The sequence below is a fragment of the Heloderma suspectum genome, chromosome 1 (genome assembly GCF_057233095.1).
Source record: "Heloderma suspectum isolate Gila_16-S chromosome 1, 16-S_ref, whole genome shotgun sequence".
Classification (NCBI taxonomy): Eukaryota; Metazoa; Chordata; class Lepidosauria; order Squamata; family Helodermatidae; genus Heloderma; species Heloderma suspectum.
Window position 1 is genome coordinate 78,241,473 of NC_139458.1, and position 25,554 is coordinate 78,267,026.

At 45.2% G+C, this 25,554-nt stretch overlaps 1 protein-coding gene across 26 annotated transcripts in view; it reads right to left on the reverse strand.

Annotated features, from left to right (window-relative positions):
• The window catches only part of RAD51B (RAD51 paralog B), a 575,587-nt gene that overhangs the window by 361,846 nt on the left and 188,187 nt on the right, over window positions 1-25,554 (reverse strand). For 4 of the 26 annotated variants that reach the window (XR_014789909.1, XR_014789878.1, XR_014789868.1 and 1 more), the window contains one exon: window positions 144-256. The exons of the other annotated variants lie outside the window; for them this stretch is intronic. The gene's annotated coding sequence lies outside the window, so the exon portion shown is untranslated. The remainder of the gene's footprint in view (window positions 1-143; window positions 257-25,554) is intronic. 26 annotated transcript variants of the gene reach the window in all.

A 25,554-nucleotide genomic window follows, 5' to 3' on the forward strand; every position in this document is an offset into this window, starting at 1 on the left:
GTGGAAGTTGGTGTACTGAGATGGAAAACAGAACAGTTCAATGTCTATGCAATGCTGTAGGCCACAGGTGGGCAACCTCTGTCCTGGGTGGTGGGGGGGCAGAAAGGCAGAGAGAAAAGGGGGTTGCCCTGCCCACTGCTTACTTCAGCCCTGGCTGTTGTCAGCATGTTCGCCCAAGAGAAAATCCCCAAGGGAATGGATCTCCCAAGTGAAACATTTCACCTTCTCTTCTGAGGCTGATGAGCTTTTTGGTTGCCTGGAAGAGATAGGATACCTCACATGACTGGATAAGACCTAATAGTGATATATCATACATAATAACTATTCAGAGATATCTTTTGATATGGTCAGTGATATATAAATTGATTGAATAAATCAATAAATATTGGAAAAGGCTACCTTCATGACTTGTTTGGACCCTATCTATTTCAAACCACCCTGTTTGGCTTGCATGTGGCAGCTTCTATGTTCCAACAAGCCACAGATATGCTTTTCACACCTTTTGACTAATTCCTATGACATATGCAGACACAGCTAAGTTTGGGATCACCAAAACAGGCATGTATTTGCTCTCCACTGACGAAGGTGAACTAAGGACCACCACGAACAGCTACCACTGATGCCACTGAATGATGGCATATGTCGGTTACCATGTGAAGACCAACTTCTGCTAGATGAAATGGCTAAATGGATAAAGTAAATCTTCCCTGCACAATAACATATTGGACATGGGCCAAGATGGTGATCTCAGCTAACAGTCCTATGCACCCCTCCATATTCCTAAAAGAAACTTTTCCAAAAAAAAGAGTAAAGGCTAGAGTTGCCAGAGAAATCTGAAATTCAATCTGCATTTTTCAGTGTCAGCCAGGTGGAACCTGCCACGGACTTTCACTTTTACTTAACAAAATCTGCTACGGTTTTCTATGGGTTCCTGGGGGTCTCCCAATGAGTTATGCTTCGCTATGGATTTGAAGAGGTCTCTAGGCACTAGTGAGTCAGGGCTTAGAAACAGTACCTGCTCAACATAGACGGGGTCATTCCCACCATCCTTCCTTATGTCAAGGAGCGTGGAAAGGAGGGCCCAATCCATGCCATGTAGGCCACATGCTTCACAAAAACCTTGAATGCTGCCTTGCAAGTGCAGTGTCCTCATGGTCATGCACTATCAACAGGGCTGTATCCTTTGAGCCATCCCTATGGACACGTAGATGATGGCTTTTTATCATCATGAGCCCTGCAAAGTTTGCTCAGTAGTTAATAACAAAAATGCTAACCACTGAATGAACAAAGAAGAGGGACAATCAGGAGCATCTTAGGAGGCAGTTGGGCACTTGATGCACTTTCTGGATCACCTGCCATAGGACTGACTTCCATCCTGCTACTACGCACACTTGGAAAAGGCTTGGACATATGCATACACATACAGAGCCTGGGGGACTACCAGAGACCCAGACACAAAGAAAGAAGTGCAATGTACAGAATTCCTACATTACATAAACAACAATGACAATCCACACAAATAGAATTGGTCTAATGGGTACAACACTGGAATGGATGTAGCATTTAAGCAGGCTCCATTGACACCAGTATACCAATCCCAGTTTCAGAATCCTAAGGAGCACAGGAGTTCAAAGGAGCAGAAACGTGAAGAAAGACCCAATAGAAACAGATGTGAAGGCAAGGAATAGGATACATTTCAGAATTATGTACAGCTCATGCACAAACTTCCTCATTACGGCATGGTAGAAAGTTTTTATTGGCAGATGTTTGCACTGACTACATTATTCACAAATGTCAAGAGAACCCATGAGTGATATGGTCATCTCAAATTTGTTCCAATGTAAACTTTGCACTGTGCCATCATGTGCTTTGTTTATGTCACATGGCTTTCAAAAGTAACTACAGCACATTTAATATTTTCTTTTAAAAGCCCAAGTACTGTAATTCATAGCCTGTTAGGTCTCATCTTGAGTATGGTGTCCAGTTCTGGGCACCACACTTTAAGAAGGATGCAGACAAGCTGGAGAGGGTTCAGAGGAGGGCAACAAAGATGATCAGGGGACTGGAAACAAAGCCCTACGAGGTCCGACTGAAGGAACTGGGCATGTTTAGCCTTGAGAACAGAAGACTGAGGGGAGATATGATAGCGCTCTTCAAGTACGTGAAAGGCTGTCACAGAGAGGAAGGACAGGATCTCTTCTCAATCATCCCAGAGTGCAGGACACAGAATAATGGGCTCAAGTGACAGGAAACCAGATTCTGGCTGAACATCAGGAAAAACTTCCTGACTGTTAGAGCAATATGACAATGGAACCAATTACCTAGGGAGGTAGTGGGCTCTCCCACACTGGAGGCGTTCAAGACGAGGCTGGACAGCCATCTGTCAGGGATGCTCTGACTTGGATTCCTGCATTGAGCAGGGGGTTGGACTCGATGGTCTTGTAGGCCACTTCCAACTCTACTATTCTGTGATCACTGAAAAAAGCCAATTCTACTAGTTTCCAAGTACAAAGAAAATATACCTAATTACAAGTAAAGGCCTGCAAAAAGATGATGACGGGGAGTTTCTGTCAAGTACCTTCTTTGTATCTATTTTATTTTATTTTATTTTATTTTATTTTATTTCCTTTCCTTTCTCTCTCTTCTCAGCTCCCACACAGTCAGTCACATGCATATATACAGAAAGTCACATAAACATACAGAGCTGCACTAGACAAAACCCAACCCCACCAGCTGAGGAAAGAAACCCTATCAGCTACTGTGCCACTCATCACTGCCCATGTTGCAGAGGCTACAACTACAATAACCATATAAATAATAATAAAATAGAGCAGCAGCATTATTGATTACGATTAATTACAAGCTTGAGAAAGCCTGTGCAAACAAGTGCATTTTGAGGAGGTGTTTAAAACATGCCATATTTTCTGCCTCTGGGACTGCATGGGTGAGGGTGTTCCAAAGGGTGGGTGCCACTACTGAAAAGGCTCACTTCCAAGACATTACGTGGTGGCATTCTGATGGTTGCAGAATGACCAACAAGGCCTCCTCTGAAGAGCTTAAAGGTCAGCTGGGGTGGTCCGTTAGGTATCCTGATCCCAATTTGTTTGGGGCTTTGTATGTCAACAAGGTAACCTTGAACACGGCTCAGTACTGTATAAGCAGCCAGTGCAGTACTTTTAGCACAGGTGTAATGTGAACATGGCTGGGCGCTCCACTGTGGACCTTAACTGCTGCATCCTGCACAAACTGCAGCTTCTGAACCTGGAGCAAGGGCAGCTCCGGATAGAGTGCATTACAGTCAAGACTGAACAGGACTAGAGGCAATGCTAGCTGAGGAAATACGTATTGGGCCCAACAGCCAGGCCAGTGTAGAAGCATGTTCCTCCCCACCCCTTGGCAGATGCATCACCTTCCATCTCCAGTGGCATTTCCTCCAGAGTAGAATACTCTCTTGCACAATGAAAGACAGGGAATACTCCCTGCTCCTTCCCCACCATCCTCCCCTCCCCCTTTTCCTTTCACTCTTTCACACACATATGCATGGAGAGGGAAAGAAAATCTCCCCTTTATTCTCTCCCCCCACCTCTTCTTGGTGCTGTCCTTCTCCTGCTCCCTCACCTCTCTCTCTCTCTCTCTCTCTCTCTCTCTCTCTCTCTCTCACACACACACACACACACACACACACACACACACGAGGGTCAGAGGGAAATTCCTGCTCTCTCTTGTTGGCTGGCCTTCAACCAACTGTTGCTGCCATGGGAGAAACCAGAGAATGTCTGTGATCTAGCACAGAGTCCTCCTGCTTTCTGGCTCCATGGTGCTAACATGCAGGAGGAAGGTCCAGTAGCAATCATTGCACTTCACCCAACAATCGTACCTCTGCAGTCCATCTCCCAAACTCCTCCCCATCACATACTCACACTCACACACACTGGTTGGACTCTTATACCTAGAGAGAACCCAGCTGGGAGAGAAGTGACTCCCTCAGGAGGATCCACAGAGGGAAAGATGGTAGGTTGGGCACATCCCTCAGGTGCTTTGGATCACACACACATTTTATATGTGATTGGGACAGATCCGTATTTGAAGACCTGTGTCTTCTGTCATCACATGCAGCTCACTTTGAGCATGAACCCAAGATCTCTTGCTCTGGAGAAATTAAAATACCTAACTTCAGGCACCAATATACAATTGCATTGGATTTAATGCACACCTTGTATAAATCTGTAGCAAAGTTTATAAGAGAGAGCTGTCCCAGAAATTGAGTTAAAACTACTTCTGTATGGAAAAATAAACAAGCAATTTTTATAGTGCATTTTCTCAAATATATCTTCTGCCCTCCCCAGGACCACACTGAGACTACTAAATCTGACTCTGTCATCCTTGCAAATCTGGTTGAGTAAATAAGCCATTCTCTGTAAACTTGTGGTCTCAGCCTCCTTGTTAGCTTATTGCAAAATTAAAGGGAACATAGTACAGAACCATCAATCAGTAACCAGCAAAGGTACAAAGGCTTTGGAATGCACCAAAAGGGGAGGGGGGAGCCTCACATGAAATGGATGATTATGAGAACAGAGTAAAATTTCCCATGTCATATGTAATACCATTTAGGAAAACACTTATTAAAGGCTTCCTATTGAGATGGGAAAGCTAGTACAAAACATTAAAGAGGAATCCAAAATGGCTTTCCTCTTTATTAGTACATGCTTCTTTCTGTCTTTAGCACACTCCAGCAACACAGCTAAACATAATGAGGTGAAAGTAGCAGTCATTTTCATAGGACTTGTGCAGTTACTCAGCACTTTGCAGAGGAAGGCAGTATCTGTTTTTTTAATCTCTAGGGCAGCAATTTCCTATCTGGCAGGGCAGACTGTGCATCTCAAAACCCTAAGCTACATGTTTCTCCTGCCTAGAAATGTCAGCATGCTTAGCAAGCAGGACTGCTGTGCTATATGAACTGCTGATAATTGGTTGAAATAACAGTGCCTCGAGTCAAGCCTTTGATGAAAGAGAAGACAATAAAGTAGAGCTAGGAACACTAAGAAGACATTTACCAAGTCATCATGACTGGTAAAACACAGTGGAACAATGGGGAAGTAAGACACAGTGGTGATGACACAGTTGCACCCTGTGTTGAGCTGTAGTAATGGCCAGTGTTCATCTGAGCACAGGGACAGCAGCTGTACTCAGGCCTGCACCTGCTACAAAAGGCAGGCAGTGGTTACTGACAACACATAACTTAGACTAGACATTGGATTAGCAACTTCCTTCAGCTCTAGTCTCTCCCCAGGTAAAAATCTGTTCCTTGAGCATTAATAACAGCTTGCCACACATGGTTGAACAGTTGCCCATTACCTCATCCAGGCTTACAGTAAATCACTGTGATATCAGCAACTTTCAAAATATTAGTGGTCTTTATACAATTACACTATGGATATTTACAATGAGAAAACAAGATTCGTGATATTAGTGCAACAGAGCAATATTGGATTTTAGGAGGAAAAAGAACCCTCCCAACTGCTATAATTATGGAAATAATGCTTTCACATTAGAGCCCTTCCACACTTGTATTCTTACAGTAGGGATTCTCTGCAAAGGGCAAGGTTCTGCCCAAATTATTCAAAGCATCAGAATGATTTTTTTATGTAGGGTTTTCTCTATCCAGTGTCTATTGCCCTGAGAAGACCTGGTTCTTATTGGTGCTCCCCACCTCATTTAATGAATCCAAGTCAAAATAGAAAAGGTGTGTTTTTAAAAAATTCCCTTGCAAGTAACGCTGCTCAAAAGTTTTTGTTTCATTCACAGCAGATCACAACTTCCTTATACATAACAATCCCCAAGTAGTCACATAGGTAGTTAACCAAGCAGTTAGGCACCTACTCAGTTTGGGATCCCAGCAGCTACTACACCACTTGGATAATGCTTGTATCAGCCCATGTCAACCATTAACTTCATTCTTGCCCATTTTTTAAGAATGGGAAACAAACAGAACGAACTTGAACTCTTAATACAGGAGGGAAATTATGACTGGATAGGTATAACTGAGACTTGGTGGGATGACTCTCATGACTGGAATACAGCAATTGAAGGATATAACTTGTTCAAAAAGAACAGGAGGAACAGAAAGGGAGGTGGGGTTGCACTGTATGTGAAAAATACATATCTCTGCACAGAAATACAGGAGGATGAGCTTGGTAGCCCCATCGAGAGCATCTGGATCAAAATAAATGGAGCAAATAATAAAAGGAACCCGGTGGTCGGAATCTACTACCGGCCACCCAACCAAGGAGAAGACGAGGATGAAACTTTTGAAAAGCAAATAGCCAATGTTTTAAGGAAGCATGATGTAGTAGTAATGGGGGACTTCAATTTCCCCAATATTTGTTGGGAGACAAATTCTGCAAAACATGGCCCCTCCAGGAAATTCCTGACTTGTGTGGCGGATAACTTCCTCCTACAGAAAGTAGAGGAAGGAACTAGAGGATCGGCTATCCTTGACTTGATCCTAACCAAAAGAGATGACTTAGTGGATAAAGTAGCAGTTACAGGAACTCTGGGGGAAAGCGACCATGTTGTACTTGAGTCCTTGGTTCTAAGGGAAGCAAAAGCCGAGTGTAGTCAAACGCGTACCCTGGATTTTAGGAAAGCTGATTTTAATAAACTCAGAACAATGATCAGTAAGGTCCCATGGCAAGCGACGCTAACGAGAAAAGGAGTCCAAGATGGGTGGGAGCTTTTAAAAAAGGAAATTCTCAAGGCACAATCACAAACAATTCCAACAAGAAGAAAAGGTGGAAGACAACAGAAGAAGCCAGTGTGGCTTCACAATAAGCTTAAGGATGACCTGAAAACAAAAAAGGACACATACAGGAAATGGAAAGAAGGCCAAGTAACAAAGGAAGAGTACAGGCAGGTAGCACAGAATTGCAGGGATGGCGTCAGGAAGGCTAAAGCTGAGAATGAGCTAAGGTTAGCAAGGGATGCTAAAAACAACAAAAAGGCTTTCTTCAGCTACGTGCATAGAAAAAGGCAGAGGAAAGAAATGGTGGTTCAGCTATTAAATAAGGATGGCAAAACGATAACAGATGACAAAAAAAAGGCAGAGGTGCTCAGTTCCTACTTTGGCTCAGTCTTCTCCCAAAAGAGGGTCTATGACCCCCCCGGCAAAGGCGAAATGCACGCTGAAGAGGCAGGATTGCAGCTTGAGATCGATAGGCATATGGTCAAGGAACACCTAATTACTTTGAATGAGTTCAAATCTCCAGGGCCAGATGAACTGCATCCTAAGTAATAAAAGAACTCTCAGAACCGCTGCCTTTTCTCTTTGAGAAATCATGGAGGACGGGGGAAGTGCCAGATGACTGGAGGAGGGCCAATGTTGTCCCTATCTTCAAAAAGGGTAAAAAGGAGGAACCAGGGAACTACAGACCAGTCAGTCTGACCTCAATCCCTGGGAAAATTCTGGAGCAGATGATAAAGCAATCCATCTGGAAGCACCTTGAAAACAATGCCGTGATTACTCGAAATCAACATGGATTTGTCAAAAACAAGTCCTGCCAGACAAATCTGATCTCATTTTTTGATCAAGTAACCTCCCTTGTAGACCTTGTAGTGGGAATGCTGTAGACATCATATCTGATGTCACTGTCTGGTCCAGTTTTATTGGATGAGTTTCAGTTACTGAGGCCTGAGAATGCGGACAAGGTGCTTGGCCAAGTCCGATCGACCACTTGTGTGCTTGACCCTTGCCCTTCATGGCTTATTAAATCAAACAAGGAAGGGTTGTCCGGCTGGGTCCAGGAGGTTGTAAATTCCTCCTTGAGAGAGGGAGTGGTGCCAGTCGGTTTAAAAGAGGCAGTAATTAGACCACTCCTGGAAAAGCCTAACCTGGACCCAGAGGATGTTAACAATTATAGGCCAGTGGCCAACATCCCCTTCCTGGGCAAGGTGCTTGAGCGGGTGGTTGTAGGACAGCTCCAGGCACTCTTGAATGAAACGGATTATCTAGATCCATTTCAATCGGGCTTCAGGCCTGGTTTTGGAACGGAAACTGCCTTGGTCGCCCTGTGGGATGACCTCTGCCGGGAGAGGGACAGGGGGAGTGCGACCCTGTTGATTCTCCTGGACCTCTCAGCGGCTTTCGATACCATCGACCATGGTATCCTTCTGGATAGGTTGTCTGGGTTAGGAGTCGGAGGCACTGCACTACAGTGGTTCCGCTCCTACTTGGATGGCCGATTCCAGAAGGTGGTGCTGGGGGATTATTGCTCTATGCCATGGCAATTGTGCCATGGGGTTCCACAGGGCTCTATTTTATCCCCCATGCTGTTTAACATCTACATGAAACCGCTGGGGGAGGTTATCCGGAGGTGTGGGCTGAGGTGCCATCAATATGCGGATGACACCCAGCTCTACCTCTCTTTCTCATCAAAACCAGGTGAGGCAGTGGCTGTTCTGAACCAGTGCCTGGGCACGGTAATGGACTGGATGAGGGCTAATAAACTGAAACTCAATCCAGACAAGACGGAGGTACTGTTAGTGGGTGGTTCGTCTGCCCGGCTAGGTGATATTCAACCTGTTCTGGAGGGGGTTGCACTCCCCCGAAAGGATCAGGTTCGTAGTTTGGGGGTGCTCTTGGATCCAGAACTGTCACTTGAGGCACAGGTGAACTCAATGGCACAGAGCACTTTTTATCAGCTTAGGCTGGTATACCAACTACGCCCTTATCTGGACAGAGATAGCCTAGCTACAGTTATCCATGCTCTGATAACTTCTCGTCTGGATTAGTGCAATGCGTTATACGTGGGGCTGCCTTTGAAAACGGTCTGGAAACTTCAGCTGGTCCAAAATAGGGCAGCAAGATTGTTAACAGGGACTGGCCTGTGAGCTCATATTACGCCAGTACTTTTCCAGCTGCACTGGCTGCCAGTCCATTTCCGGGCCCGATTCAAAGTGCTGGTGTTAACATTCAAAGCCCTTAATGGCTTGGGGCCAGGTTACCTGAAGGATCGCCTCCTCCCATGTGTGCCTGCCCGGACCTTAAGATCATCATCAGCGGCCCTTCTCCGTGAGTCCCTGCCAAAGGAAGTGAGGCGGGTGGCTACTAGGAGGAGGGCTTTTTCTGCTATGGCACCCCGGCTCTGGAATGAGCTCCCTAGTGAGGTTCGCCTGGCGCCTACATTGTACTCTTTTCGGCGCCAGGTGAAGACCTTTTTATTTTCCCAGGCATTTTAGCATTTTAGCTTTCTAAACTTTTATCTTTGCTGTTTTAAATCTGCTTTTTAAACTCCTGCACTGCTGCTAGGTTTTATTGTGGTTGTATTGTTATATTGTGGTTTTAATGTTCTATATATTTTAAATTGTTTTATTGTGTGTTGTTTGGTTTTAATTTTTGTGAACCGCCCAGAGAGCTTCGGCTATTGGGCGGTATAGAAATTAAATAAATAAATAAATAAATAAAATCATATACCTCGACTTCAGCAAAGCTTTCAACAAAGTGCCCCATGATATCCTGATGAATAGCTCAAAGTGGGCTAGATGAAACAACGATCCAGTGGATCCACAGTTGGCTACAGAATCGGACTCACAGAGTGCTTATCAGTGGGACCTTCTCAAACTGGGGAGTGGTAACGAGTGGGGTACCGCAGGGCTCAGTCCTGGGCCCAGTACTCTTCAACATTTTTATTAAGGACTTGGAGGAGGAGGTGCAGGGAATGCTGATCAAATTTGCAGGACACAAAATTGGGCGGGATAGCTAATACTCTAGAAGACAGAAACAAACTTCAAAGTGATCTGAATAGACTGGAGAGCTGGGCAGAAAACAACAGAATGACATTTAATAGGGATAAATGCCAAGTTCTGCACCTAGGAAAAAGAAACCAAATGCAGAGTTACAAGATGGGGGATACGTGGCTCAACCACACTACAAGCGAGAAGGATCTCAGAATTGTTGTCGATCACAAGCTGAATATGAGCCAACAATGTGACGCGGCTGCAAAAAAGGCCAATGCTCTTTTGGGATGCATTAATAGACACATAGCTTCCAAATCCCGGGAAGTACTAGTTCCCCTCTACTCAGCACTGTTTAGGCCTCATCTGGAGTACTGTGTCCAGTTCTGGGCACCACACTTTAAAAAGGATGCAGACAAACTGGAGAGGGTTCAGAGGAGGGCAACAAAGATGATCAGAGGACTGGAAACAAAGCCCTATGAAGAGAGACTGAAAGAACTGGGCATGTTTAGCCTTGAGAAGAGAAGACTGAGGGGAGAGATGATAGTGCTCTTCAAGTACTTGAAAGGTTGTCACAGAGAGGAAGGCCAGGATCTCTTCTTGATCATCCCAGAGTGCAGGACACGGAATAATGGGCTCAAGTGACAGGAAGCCAGATTCCGGCTGAACATCAGGAAAAACTTCCTGACTGTTAGAGCAATATGACAATGGAACCAATTACCTAGGGAGGTGGTGGGCTCTCCCACACTGGAGGCATTCAAGACGAGGCTGGACAGCCATCTGTCAGGGATGCTCTGGTTTGGATTCCTGCATTGAGCAGGGGGTTGGAATCAATGGCATTGTAGGCCCCTTCCAACCCTACTATTCCATGATTCTATGATTCTATGATTCTAACCTTGAGTCACTTGCCACGAAGTCAGTACATTTGGAGGGGGGGGAGTCAACAGGACTACTGACTGCCAATAGCTTTCCTCCCATTAAAATGGCTACTAGGGTGGTGGGCTTAATTATGGTGCCTACCCATTAAACATTAACCCGCTCACTCAAAAAAATGGTTCCACACTTCATTATTTATTTGATTGATTGATTGATTGATAAGCCGCCCATCTGGCCAGCTAAGGGCCACTCTAGGCAGCATACAATACTAATAACAAATTTACACAATCAACTGAACAAAAAAAAAAGACAAAAAAAAGATAATGCTGCTCTAAAAAACCCTAACCCACCCCAAATGCCTGCCTGAACAGCCAGGTTTTTAAAGCCCGGCGGAAGCTCATCAAAGAGGGGGCATGGCGGAGGTCAGTAGGTAGGGAATTCCATAGAGTGGGGGCCACCACAGAAAAGGCCCTCTCCAGTCTAGCTGTCCTGGCTGATGGGACAGAGAGAAGGCCATCCAAGGCCAATCTCGCTGAGCAGTGTCCCTGGTGTTGTAACTGTGCATTTGGTTTCTTTTTCCTAGGTGCAGAACTTGGCATTTGTCCCTATTAAATGTCATTCTGTTGTTTTCTGCATTGAGCAGGGGGTTGGACTCGATGGCCTTGTAGGCCCCTTCCAACCCTACTATTCTATGAATCTATGAATCTATGAACCTATGTGTTGTTGGAGGAGCTCCTTCAGACAGACTGGGTCGGAACCATATAGGGTTTTAATGGTCAATGCCAACACCTTGAATTGCGCCTGGAAAACAACTGGTAACCAGTGCATCTCCTTCAGCACTGGAGTGATGTGGTCTCGCCGACGGCTGCCTTTAATCAGGCGGGCCACCGCATTCTGCACCAGCTGCAACTTCTGAACCATCTTCAAGGATAACCCTACATAGAGCGCATTACAGTAGTCTAGGCGAGAGGAGACCAGGGCATGAACTACCGATGGGAGCAGATGGTTAAGGGCGCAGCCGCTGTATCAGATGGAGTTGGTACAGTGCTGTCTGGCTCATGGCTGACACCTGAGCCTCCATGGACAGCTGGGAGTCTAAACTGACCCCCAGGCTGCGGACCTGGTCCTTCAGGGGTAGCCGCACCCCATTAAACACCAGGTCAGCATCACTCAACCTCCCCTTGTCTCCCACAAAAAGTACTTTGGTTTTGTCGGGGTTCAGTTTCAGCTTAGTCCTTTCCATCCAGTCACTCACTAACTCCAGACACTCGGACATGGTTTCTACAGCCAACCTTAGCGAAGATTTAAATGAGAAGTAGAATTGCATGTCATCCACGTATGGGTGACACTGCACCCCAAACCTCCTGATGATAGACCCCAGTGGCTTCATATAGATGTTAAATAACATTGGAGAGAGAATAGAACCCTGTGGCACCCTGCAAGTGAGCAATCAAGGGTCTGAAGTCTCCTCCCCCAGAGCTACCTTCTGGTACCTGCCAGAGAGGAAGGAACAGAACCATGTAATACAGTGTGCCCTATGCCCAAACCCTTCAGGCGATCCAGGAGAATACCGTGGTCGATGGTATCAAAAGCCGCTGAGAGATCGAGGAGAACAAGGAAGGCGCATTCGCCCCTATCCAGAGCAATCCCTATATCATCCACCAAAGCGACCAAGGCCATTTCTGTCCCATGCCCAGCCCTGAAGCCCAACTGAAATGGATCCAGATAATCGGCTTCTTCCTAGTGTGCCTGCAACAGCAAAGCCACCACCTGCTCAATCACCTTGCCCAAAAACGGCAGATTCAAGACCGGGTGAAAGTTGCTCAAGTCTTGGGGATCCAAGGAGGGCTTCTTTAACAGTGGTCTTATCACCGCCTCCTTGAGGACTGATGGCACCACTCCCTCCTCAAGGGAGGCATTCACTACCGCCTTGATCCCCTCCCTAAGTCTCTCCCTGCAGCTCATAATGAGCCAAGATGGGCAAGGATCGAGTAAGCAGGTGGTCAGCCTTAAAGATGAAAGCACCTTGTCCACTTCTTCAGAAGGAAGGAGCTGGAACCGATCCCACACAACCGGTCTGCCACTGGCCACCCCTCGTTCACTAACTGTATCCACAGCGCACGGAATAAAGCTCCTGATCCAGTCAATTTTATCTGCAAAGTGCTTTGCAAACTCATCACAGGAGGCCTTAGAATGCTCCATTGGTTCCGGAACAACTGGACCGACCAGGTTCGAGACCGCTTGGAACATCCTCCACTCTGCAGACACGATAGAGGCAGCATAAAAATTCATTTTGCTCCTCTTATCGCCACATGGTAGGCTGAAGCTACAGCTCTAACCCGTGTCCAGTCGTCTTCAGAGCGAGCACTCTAGCCGTCTCACCTCCTGCTTTAGAGCTCGCAACCATGGGGTGAACCATGGTGCAGTCTGAGCTCTGTTCAGCAGGAGAGGGCGTTTCAGAGCCACATGGATTAATGACCCAGTGATGGCAGCATTCCAGCCATCCACCAGGGTCTTGACCAAGCGGCCATTTGTGTGCTCCAAAGAATCCCCAAGGGCAGTTGGGAATCCATTTGGATCCACAAAACGCCTGGGGCGGACCATCTTAATAGGTCCTCCACCCCTGCGGAGGGGTTGTGGAACCAAGAAGTCCAACTCCACCAGGTAGTGATCTGACCAGGACAAGGGGGTCGTGGATATACCCCCACTTTCCAGATCACTCCCCACCTCTCCGGAAACAAACACAAGGTCTAACACATGGCCAGCTACATGGGTGGGCCCTGTTGGAATAGGGTGCAGCTCCCAGGAAACCATAGTCTCCATGAAGTCCTGAGGCATCTCCACAAGGATGGCCTCCGAATGTATACTGAAGTCCACGAACACCAACAAGTTAGGGGACTGCACACGCACATCAGAGACCACCTCAAGTACCTCGGCCAGGGAGTCTGTCATGCAGCAGGGTGGACGGTACACGAGCAGAATCCCCAGACTGCCCTTCAGGCCTAACCTCCAGTACATGCAGTCAGCAACCCTGGTCTCCCAGAGAGGGAGTCTGGTGAGGACCAAGGACTCCCGGTAGATAACAGCCACTTCCCCTCCCCGACCCCCAGCCCTCAGCTGCTGTGCATATGAAAATCCAGCCGGGCAAATGGCCACAAGAGTGGGAGCGGCAGCCTCATCTAGCCAGGTCTCTGTAATACATGCTAGGTCCACACCCGCATCCAGAATCATGTCATGGATGAGAGATGTTTTATGGGCAATGGACCTGGTATTACACAGCAGCAGACGAAGGCCAAAGGATGGAGTCACGCATCCCCCAGCCATCCTTCGGTTCTGGACAGGCCTGGAACAGGGGACAGATATTACACATCTCTCCCCTGTTCCCCTTACCTGGTATGGCCTGTCCCTAGCGCTCCGCCAGCACCTGCCACCCAGCCTCGGTATGTTCTGGCCCCCAGAACTCCCCCTACTTTCTCCGCCAGGTGGATACATGCCTCCCTCACTTCTGCCTATCAGGTGGGCATCCCGCCCTTAATATAAAAAATACAGCCCCAAAGCCCGCCACCCACCAACAGTTTTTCAAAACTACAACTCAGGCCCTCTGCTCCCTTGTGGCTCCCCTGAGTAGTTCACCCAAGTTATAAGCCTTTTGGGATCGACCAAAAGCCATGTGATCTTTCTAGCAGGGAGGGGCTGAGCAAGCTCCCTGCAACTCCTCCCCTTCTGGCCGATGTATAGGCCCAGGTTGGTCTCCCCCTTGTAATGATGTCCTTCCCGGGAGGCTGGAGGTGCAGCTTCCCAGTGGACCTCAGTTCTCCAGCCAATGGGTGTTCAATTATGAGGGTTTTGTGGATACCCTCCTGTTTGGGGGCAGAGCTTTAGTTCAAGGGATTGGTTTTCACTTCAGAGGAGAAGACTTCTGTGGTTCCTGAGGTGGAGCAACTGTCTGTCCCAATCTTCAGTTAAACATTCTCGCACTGGCACCCTATGATTTCTAACACTCCAAGCGGCCCATTGGTTCTCCATGACCTACCTATAAATGCTTCTGGATCTGTGCCTGAGCAACAGCCAGGGCTCCTTCACACAGAGCTTTTATCCTGCGATTTAGATTGCTCCTTCACGGAAGTTTGTGAGCTCTTTACATGATGCCATGAACCTCCAAGGCATCTCCTACATTAAATGTCCTTTCTTCCATTTTTAAATAGATCGCAGATAATGAGCTATCAAATTACCCCGTTGTGTTCCGCTTCAGTTTCCTCTGTGAAAAGAGTAAAAGCGGCAAGAAGAGAAGTGAGATCAATGAAAGATAATGGAAGACTCAGATGCGGGGAGGAGGAGGAAGGGGGTGGGGGAAAAGGAAGCACATGAAAAAGAGAGTCATTGTGATCCTGCATTTAAAATGGAAGAAGAAAGTCCTGTTTTAAATGCAGTATTTTAGGCTGGTGTAGAGATGCCCCCAGACTTCAACCTTGCCTGTGTTGCTCTTTAGTCTTGCCTGACTGTTCCCTGGTTGCCTCCATTTTAGTTTGCAAGCTTCCCTATCCACTTGCCCACCTTTCTGCCTGGTTCCTGCCTGCATTCTCATTTCAGCACACCCTCCAAACAGACTTTTGGCTCAGACTCTTGTCTGCCACGGACTTTGCCCCTCATGGGGCAGATTTGGTCCCAACCCTGCTCCCTGTGTGCCTGGATCCCTATGAACAAGCCCTGACAAAGGCAGCTCCTGAAACGCTTTCTCTAACAAGGACAATCCAAAATTGCACAGGCTGTGTGTAAATCAGAAAGCAAAGCCAAGGGGCTTAGTAGAAAAGAACTAGACATCATTGCAAGCTGACCCCTATTTTAGTTCTGCTTTAGAAAGGAAAAATACCAAGTTATGCAATTCCTTTTTAAGAGCTTTCTGGGAAGAGCAGAAGCTGGATGCAGGCCTGTGCCAAAGGCTTAAAAATAATCACAAGAAATTAATAAGTTCTACAACAAGGGAGAAAAAACACAAAACAACACACAAAAATGCACTCGTCCCAAGCAGCTACATGTCTTCAAGTTGAAACTACCACCACCCAGAAATAGCCTCCAGGTATTGCCTTTCCTCCTCTATGAGCAAGGAACACAGCCAACACAAACGTAACCTTCACAACCTACCCTCCTGCCCCCCGTGTTGTTCTGCTCCACCAAAAAAGTCTACGTGCCCGGAGGGACTGCTTCATATCCAAACAGCCTATGCATTTGCAGCCTGTACAAACCTGTTTGCAGAGACATGCGCAAGACATCCCCAAAGGCCAGGGTGGATCAGATTGCCTTGCCTCTTCCACATCCTGCCAGACTCCCAGGGCTTATGGGTTAGTTTCAACATGCTTTTCTTATCCTCTAGAAATTTTTTGAATAAAAGCACAGATTTCTGAATGGAGATTCTTAGTCCAAAAAATGAGAACTATCATAAGTACACTAGACAGTCTGTGCAGAGTCAATATGCAGGGCAATTCTAAATTACAGCTAACTGATTGATCAAAATATTCTTCATTTAGAAGATGCAAACATTTTACAGTAGATTACAGGGGGAGCTTTTTGACTAAAGGCAGCTTTGGGGTGGGAAGAAGCTATTTTGCACACAGCTTGCCTTTAAACACATCCTCTGTCTTGGATAAGTACCTTTATGTTATAAGAGTAAACTGCTCACAGTGCTAATAGGCTGCAGTATTCTGTAGCTCTCTATTCCTACTTTTAATTCAGTGTTAGCTGTTGAAAGACTTAAAATTGTGAACAATCATTTGCTGAGCTCAAAAGATTCAGATATAGGCCCTGGTGTAAGGTTATATGAAAATTATATGAAATTGGTTGTATGAGGCAATGGGTAAGTAGATTTGTCTATGATGTTTTAAGGCCCTCAAATGGACAAGCACCATGCCAAAAAAATCACTTCATAAATTGCTTCACCATGTAAATCTTCAAGCAGGGAAGATGAAACCACCTGTAAGAAGAGTCCTGCTCCCTTAGACCAAAATCTTATCAAGTCCAGCAACCTACAGTAGTCAACCAAGCAAGCCCACAAGCAGGATATGAGTGAAATAGCATCCTCCCACTTATGTTCCCCACCAACTGGCATTCAGAGGCATACTCTGATACTGGAGGTAATATATGGCCACTATAACTAGTAGCCATTGATAGCACAGCATTTTGTTCTTGTTTTCTTCAGTGAGCGTACACTGCTAAATATTTGGTTTCTCTCTCTCTCTCCCCTAACTAGCAGCTTTACAGAAAAGCATTGTTAAACCCATAAAAATGTACATATTTTGTTAATTCATAGAGTGGACTGAAATGTGTAAGCCAGGGGCAGGCAACCTGGTAACCTCTCAATGTTTTGGACTACAACTCACATCAGCCCCAACTGGCATGGCTAATGATTAGGGATTGTAGGAATTATAGCCCCAAACATTGGGAGGGCACAAGGTTGCCTACCCCTTACGTAAGCCATTATTCTACACTGGTCTGTTCTGGTTGCTTTCTTCATATTTGGACTAACTAGTCTAGGAATGTATATCTGGCTCTTTTCTGCACATGTGTATATCCCTATAAGGACAATTCCCACTCCCCCCCTGCCCCGCCCCCAGCACCTTTGCACAGCAAACATTTTAATTATAGTGGCAGAAAGTTCTCTGGGTTTCTGGATAACCCCCCTAACATTATGTGTTTACCCCACAGATAACATAGCGTGGATACTTGCATTCTGATACGGACCTTACTGCTGCTTCTCTGAGATTTCCAACATCACGTTCCAATATGTCTGTGCTAGCTAATAGACAATTTTAAATATGCAACTATTTAAATTAATTTTTATATATATATGGAAGTGATGGCATGGACAGATGGCATGTCTATGTAACACTATTAAAAACAGGGTTATGTTCCACTGCCAAAACCACCATTAGTTTCACTTCTCTGCAATGCTGTGTGCAGAAATATGCATAGGAAGAAGTGAGAATGAACTGCAGTCTGTAACAGACAGGGCCTCAGAAGTTTGTTATGTAACGGAGTAATGTAAGCAGAGGAGGAAATCCAGAAAGCTTGATGAGAATTAATTTGTATGTTCTAAGTTTTATGTGTTTTATAAAAATGTAATGGAAAATGTATAATGTAAAGTAATGTTATATTATGTGGTGCCATGATTTCGGCTCTCTTCACACCTGGCTTTTTATCCCACTACAAACCAGTCCTTTTGATTCCAGATCCTTTCTGGGATTTAAGCTGGCCCTGTATACAGGCATCTCTCATAGCAAGTCCCTCTGCATTATATCTTTTCATGGCTGGGCTGAGCTGCATGGAACCATCAGGACAGAAGGGGGCTGCTGGCCCCATGCCCCCTTCCCCTTCCCTGATCATTGGTTCCTGTAACATGATTGATGGCTCCGCCCCATCCCGCCACTCCTCCACAGCAGGAGGGAAGTCGGAAGCAGTCTGGCCTGGACAGGGGGCTATGGGAGCTGGTCCCCTCCTTCCTCCTCCTTCCTCCGCGGGAGAGTCTTCTCAGTGGCTTACCCCAAGGTTGCTGGCGCTGCTAGTCCTTCTCTGCTAAATATGTCAGTGTGTGATGGAATTAAATGCAGCAGATTGCTTGCACTACTGAATTTGAAGGGTATACCGATTTCCAGGTTCCCAACTACAGAAGTAAGAAATCCACAAACGGACTTATATACAGTCAATGCACCAAGCCATCCCTAGTGCCACCTCCCCCGGCACCCACTTCATGGGGGACATCTTCATTAGACCGGGTTTGTTTCCCCCACACACACACTGTTGTTGCTGTTCCCCCTTATTCTGGCTTCCCAATGACCCTGCAAGGTGGGCTAGGAGAAGAGATAGTGGCTGGCTAGGTGGGAGGGAGTACTATGGAAAACCACCTCAGCATTACTGCCTTATCTAAAAACTCCACATCCAAAAAGGAAACTATTAAAAATGACCATTCCAAGCTCTGCATGATGAATTTATTCAGGGGAGGAGAAAAGGCACTTTTAATTCCCACTGAAATCCTAACTGTCAAGCCTTTCTCCTGTGTGGCTGAGAAGGGAGACCCCCCCTCCCCCTTGGGACAAAAAAAGCCCATCAATCTGGTCATCAATAGGGAGAAGAAGCAGTCAGTGAAGTCAGTGGAAGCGGGAGGTTCCAAGTAAATGCACTGCAGGGGATGGGAGACCTTAAGACTGCTACTCTAAGTAGACTTACAATGCACTCCTCTGCATGCCTACTCAGAAGCAAGCCACACAGTTTTCAGTGGCACGTACTCCCAGAAAAGGAAAGCCTTACAGCCAATGAGTTTACTCAGAAGTAAGCACTGCTGTGTTCAAGGGGATCTCGGAACCTGCAGTGGAATGGGAGAGGCAGAAACAGTCACTGGAAGCCCAGTCAGTGACCTGCCCCCACTTCCCATCAATTTGTTGTCATGACAATGTTATTCAACACCGCCCAGCAACACCCCCTAGAACACGCCCACACAAAGCAGGACAAAGCGCTAAAGGGGGAATACACAGGGGGGAAATGATGATTTCAATCACAAGCACAGAAAATGCTGGGTTTTCCCCTTTCTCAGATAACACGGGAAGAGGGAAGGAAAGTTGTGAGATAGCAGCAGGAGAGCAGCGGCGTCATCTAAAGCTTCCGTGAAAACCAGTGATTAAAGAAGAATGATCCTGCTAAAAAACTCTGGTGTGAAGAGAGCCTTGGAGGGTGTTAATTTGGAGTTAACGTGGGTACGCTCACTGACCAGATGGGAATTTAAGCCAAAGCCCCAAGGGCAGATGGAAGGGGAAGGGGAAGCATTTCTGTTGTTGCTGCTGCTAGTTCTTGTTCAAATGACATTTGAAAGAAGGAGAGTATTATAGACAGAGTGTGGGAGGCTTCAATAAGAAGCTAGCAGATTGTCCTAGCTTCTTGAGAGCTGTGATATCTTCTTGCCTTCTGGAAGAAAGACTGCTGTGCTGCTCCTGCCTGGGCTAGAAGCTGCTTTGCAGTGAGGAGCTGAGAGTGGTTTTTCAAGGAGTGAGAACCTGTTTGATGAACAGGGACCTGGTGGCTGTTACAGAGTTGGAGGCTGGTAACCTCCTGAACCAATGCTGAGAGTGACTAAACTTTGCTATCTTTTGTTAATTGCTACGAGACTTTGGTTTGTGATGTTTGTGACCAATCCATCTATGAACATATGAAGAATTGTGCTAAGCCACTCAGTTGTGTTTTGCTATCATGAAAAGGACTCATTCGGGTTGACCTTACTTGATATTCTGTTGAGTGTGGTTTTTGTTTGATGTGTATTAATAAATCTCTTGTTAATTGACTTCCCCGTGTCCAGATGTGTGAGTAGGGTTAACTACCTGGGTTGTAAGTAGTAAGAATTGGGTTACATATCAATAGGCTACGTTCAATGTCATGTGAGCAGACTTCCACTCATGCAACAGGACTTTTCCTCTCCCCCTGCCTCCACCACAGCTCCCTGCCCCCAATGCTCCCAATGCTCCAGAGCACATATGCAGGGGCTGGGGCTGGGAGAGATCTATTCCACTAGTGGATGCCACTATGGTTGAATACAACTGGAAAACTGGTATTACGTATTTCACTCTTAAATTGCAGGCATTTTCTCAGCTATGTACATGCAAGTGTCACGATTCTATTTGACAACCATGTACAACTCAATATAAGAACAAAGGAACATTTGTCTGAGCGGTTAAAGTAAACAGAATTAAAATACTAAACTAAGATATTTAAAATCAGATTATAACAATAAAACTGTGGCTGATCAATTACAGAAGGCTTGTTTTAATAAAAATATCTTCAGCAGGCACTAAAAACAAAACCATGTTGGTGCTTGGCATCAACAGGCAGGGAGTTCCACAGAGAGGGAGCCAGTACTGTGAAGGCTCTAATCCCCATCATTAAATCCTGTGGTAGTAAATTCCATAGTTTATGCATTGTGTGAAGTACCTCCTTTTATCTGTCCTGTATGATATTGGCAGTTTTATTTCAATTCCTGTTCTAACTGTGCCCAACATGTGGCATAATGTCAAATTTCCATCCATTTACCTTGTTAGTTTTGACTACTAAATCTATCCTGAACCCCCTGCATTCAACTTCATCGTATAAGTCCAGGTTCTAGAATTATGCTCCAGCCCTTCTATTATTTTGGTTGCCTCTTTCTGCATCTTTTCCAACTCTACAATATCTTTTTTGAGGTGTGATGACTAGAACTGCACACAGTATTCCAAGTGTGGTCACACCATAGATGTACTGTATATAAGGGCAGTATGATATAGATTTATATAAGGGCAATCAACTGGGTCAACTTTTTCATCAAACTGTCCACCACAACTCCAAGAGCTCTTTCTTGGCCATTCCCTACCAGTTCAGATCCTATCAGCATATACGTTTTGGTCCAACATGCATCACTTTATAATTTTTTAGATTAAACTGCATTCACCATTTTAATACCTGTTCTACCAGTTCAGAGAGGTCCTTTTAGTTGTTGTTGTTGTTGTTGTTGTTCAGTCGTTCAGTCGTGTCCGACTCTTCGTGACCCCATGGACCATAGCACGCCAGGCCTTCCTGTCCTGCGTGCTCTCCCGGAGCATGCTCAAGTTCATATTCATCGCATCGGTGATGCTATCTAGCCATCTCATCCTCTGCCGTCCCCTTCTCCTTTTGCCTTCAGTCTTTCCCAGCATCAGGGTCTTTTCCAGAGTTTTCTCTTCGCATTAGGTGGCCAAAATATTGGAGCTTCAGCTTCAGTATCTGTCCTTCCAATGAGCACTCAGGGTTGATTTCCTTTAGGATTGACTGATTTGACCTCCTTGCAGTCCAGGGAACTCGTAAGAGTCTTCTCCAGCACCACAGTTCGAAAGCATCAATTCTTCAGCGCTCAGCCTTCCTTATAGTCCAGCTCTCACAGCCATACATTACTACTGGGAAAAACATAGCTTTGATTAGACGGACCTTTGTCGGCAAGGTGATGTCTCTGCTTCTTACTATGCTGTCTAGGTTTGCCATAGCTTTCCTCCCAAGGAGCAAGCGTCTTTTAATTTCATGGCTACAGTCACCATCTGCGGTGATCTTGGAGCCCAAGAAAGTAAAATCTGTCACTGCTTCCATTTCTTCCCTTTCTATATGCCAGGAAGTGATAGGGCCAGATGCCATGATCTTAGTTTTGTTAATGTTGAGTTTCAAACCAGCTTTTGCACTCTCCACTTTCACCCTCAACAAGAGGCTCTTTAGATCCTCTTCGCTTTCTGCCATTAGGGTGGTATCATCTGCATATCGGAGGTTGTTGATAATTCTCCCAGCAATCTTAATTCCGACCTCTGATTCATCCAGCCCAGCATTTCTCATGATGTACTCTGCATATAAGTTAAATAAGCAGGGTGACAATATGCAGCCTTGTCGTACTCCTTTCCCAATTTTGAACCACTCAGTTGTTCCATGTCTGATTCTTACTGTTGCTTCTTGACCCTCGTACAGGTTTCTCAGGAGACAGGTAAGGTGGTCTGGTACTCCCATCACTTTAAGAATTTGCCACAGTTTGTTGTGATCCACACAATCAAAGGCTTTAGCGTAGTCAATGAAGCAGAAATAGACTTTTTTCTGGAATTCTCTTGCTTTCTCCATGATGCAGCGAATGTTGGCGATTTGATCTCTAGTTCCTCTGCCTCTTCGAAACCCATTAGAGCTCTTCACAATTCCTTTTTGTTTTAACTATCCTAAATAATTTAGAGCCATCAGCAAACGTGGCCACCTCAATGCTCATGCCTAATTCCAGATCATTTATAAAAAGTTAAAAAGCATAGATGCCAATGCAGATCCTTGTGGGACCACACTGTTTACCTCCCTCCATTGCAAGAACTGACCATGTATTCCTACTGTCTGCTTTCTGTCCTTTAACCAGTTACCAATCCATAAGAGGCCTCTCTTCTTCCATGACTGCTATGTTTGCTCAGGAGTCTTTGGTGAGGGCTTTGTCAAAAGCCTTTTGGAAGTCCAAGTAAACAATCACCCTTGTCCACATGTTTATTTACAATTTCAAAGAGCTCTAAAAGATTAACAAAACAGGACATACCTTTGTGGAAGTCATGTTGATTCTTTTTCCGCAGGACTTCTCTTTCTATATGCTTAATAATTTTATCTTTAATAACACTTTCCACCAATTTATTCAGAACAAACATTAAGCTAACCAGCCGGTAATTTCCTGGATCCTTTAAGTTTGCTTTCTCCATGGTTCTCATTGCATTTATCTGGAATCTTGTTCAAACACTGATTGCTAAATAATGCCTGCAATCCAGATATCCACAAGCCTTACCCTCCTTCCATCTCTCATAGAGATGGGAGAAAAAGCACTGAGTTTCCCCCCAGGGATGGGAAGAGGAGGCTCCACAAGCATACCAGCAAGCATGCAGTTGTACTCTTAAGGTCTCTGAATGCTCCCAGTATATGGACGACCCAAAGCAATGGTTGCAGAGTACAGGCAGTGGAGGGGGTCTATGCACCTCCTTAGAGAAAAGGCAGAATATATATGTCATGCCTTCCTCCAGGCTGCTATGGGCTCTTCCCTGTCATATCACTTTTCTTTCTTTCTTTTCCAATTGACACTCAACATTCCATGGTTCCTGGTGTCCACTGAGTATACTTAGTCCTCATTGGGCTTAAGGGCATGTGTGCTCCCCATTTAGGTGCAGTTTTTAAACTCCAGGGAAGGAGGGAGGCTGAGAGATAGTGTCTGGCCCAAGTTCATCCAGTAAGAGTCATGGCTGCGATCCAAACTGCACATGACTACATGTAACTCCAGCCTTGAGTTTTACACATAGTCAGCATGTGCCCCCTAGTATCAGGACTTTAACATGGAGATAGGGGGAATTAACCTTTTGCCCATTGCTGTGGTCCCAATCCAGGTAGGGAGTCTCAAACCTTCAATTTCCAGTGCAAAAAAGAAACCTTCCATTTGTTTTAATGGGAACTTTTTTTTGCAATGCAAATTGCAGTTGTGGTGGACATGACTAACGTCATGTCTGGTTTGTCCCTCACTGGACATTTGGATCTGGGTTTCTGCAGCCCTAGTCTAACACCCTAATGACCACAACTCACTGATTCTGCATGTAAGGTCATATGAATTGACCTAGAAGCCCAGCTCCCTAATCCCATTTGTGTGGGGGCAGCTGGGGTGACACAGCAGTGAGAGAAATAAACTCTGTGCATATTCAAGAGGCCTGTTTTCTGTTTACAATTTCCTAGCATTCATAACAGGTTCCAGAACTTTTTCTCTGAAAACACTGGCTCAAACTGAGACCTGCCGCAGATAAAATTGGGTCCAAGGTATAGTTCACTATTGTCCCAATTAATTTAACCAAACTACAGAGAAAAAAAAAGGTCAGCCTAGAAGTGGAACAGAAGTAAGTGCTATAGATCATAGTGGATTAGAAGCATGCTACAGAAAAGTGAAGTTACAAGGCCTGTGATTGGAAGAGATATTGTCTCAGAAGACTTGCTATTTATAACAATAGAAGAGTGTCCTCTGGCACTCTAAAAATAACAGATCTATTTTTAATTGATCTTTAAGATGCTTCAAGATTCTTTGCTGTGCTTGTTGCAGCAGACTAAGACAGTTGCCCCTTTGGAATTCTGTAATATTATTCCACACACCTGTGACCCTGTCCGTCCATCTTCTCTTCCTGAACTGCTTTGCTTGTTTGGTTAACAGAAGTAGTCATAAAGCTGAAAAGGAGGGGAAGGTACTAGACTTATGTTTGGAAAACCTGCAACCTTTGGCTGGGATGACGGGGACAGGCAGCTGAATCCTTTTTGCTTGGCAAGAGAGAAGAAACTTGCAGTCTTTTGCCTGGGAAAGAGCCCTCTTGTGAATTGAATATGGCAATCTCAAGGCTTTCTCTTGCTTTAGGAAGAATACAGTGCCGTTATGGAATAAGAAACCATGACATTAATCCCGTCCCTCATAATCACAGAACTATTTCCACGCCTAACAACGAACATACGTCTCATTAAGGAAATGGTACATTCTTAATAGCGGAAGCAAAGAATCAAGAATAACATAGGAATACAGAAGTATTGCCTTAAGATTGTATTGATGGATGCAAGAATGGGTTTGGCAGGACCAGAACAGCTGGGAATTCAGTATCTTAAAAGGACACTTCCTGAGCAGTATGAAACACCCAGGACTGAACAGTGTGCTGCTGGAATTACAAATTAGTAATCTTAGACTGGTAGAGAAACCGACAAGCTGTAAGACTTCTGCTCGCTATATTTGATTGTACTGCTCTCTTTTCAGAGAACCATATGCAGAACAATCTTTAAAAATAATAAATATATTATTATATTATATTTCTATGCCACTATTACATGGGACTTCAAGGGGTCTCCCATCCTGGAGACTGATCAGATCTACACATGCTTGGCTTCAGCAGCACTGCAGCATCAAGTGCTCCCAGACCATTCACTGAATGCACTATACAATAAGTTTGACAATAAGCCAATTTTAATACAATTGTTGTGTGAAACAAGCATTGGCATTACTACTATACTGCAAAATACAACAAATGCCTCAATCTATGCTATTTTCCAAAGATCTTCGAAACAAGTATCAACTAGTTAACAGTTGGGCATTTCAAAAACTAATAATACAAAATCCCCTTAGCTATTGGCTTTTGCCCAGGATTCAGGAGATCTGATAAACTGATATTTGACATTTTGCCCACAAAGGTTGCCACGATTTAAGTTCCGAATAGGTGTCTCCCATCGTGAGTGTATTAGCAATTTTATACACATGCAACCAGGAGGTCTTGTTTCTATGTTACGTATATCTGTTTTCACATGAAAAGAGATAGGTTTGTTATTGTCATCTGTGTAACAGAATATTTTCTCAGACTGCCCCCAAATCATCCTAGACTTTGCCATATCCTCTAGAAGAAC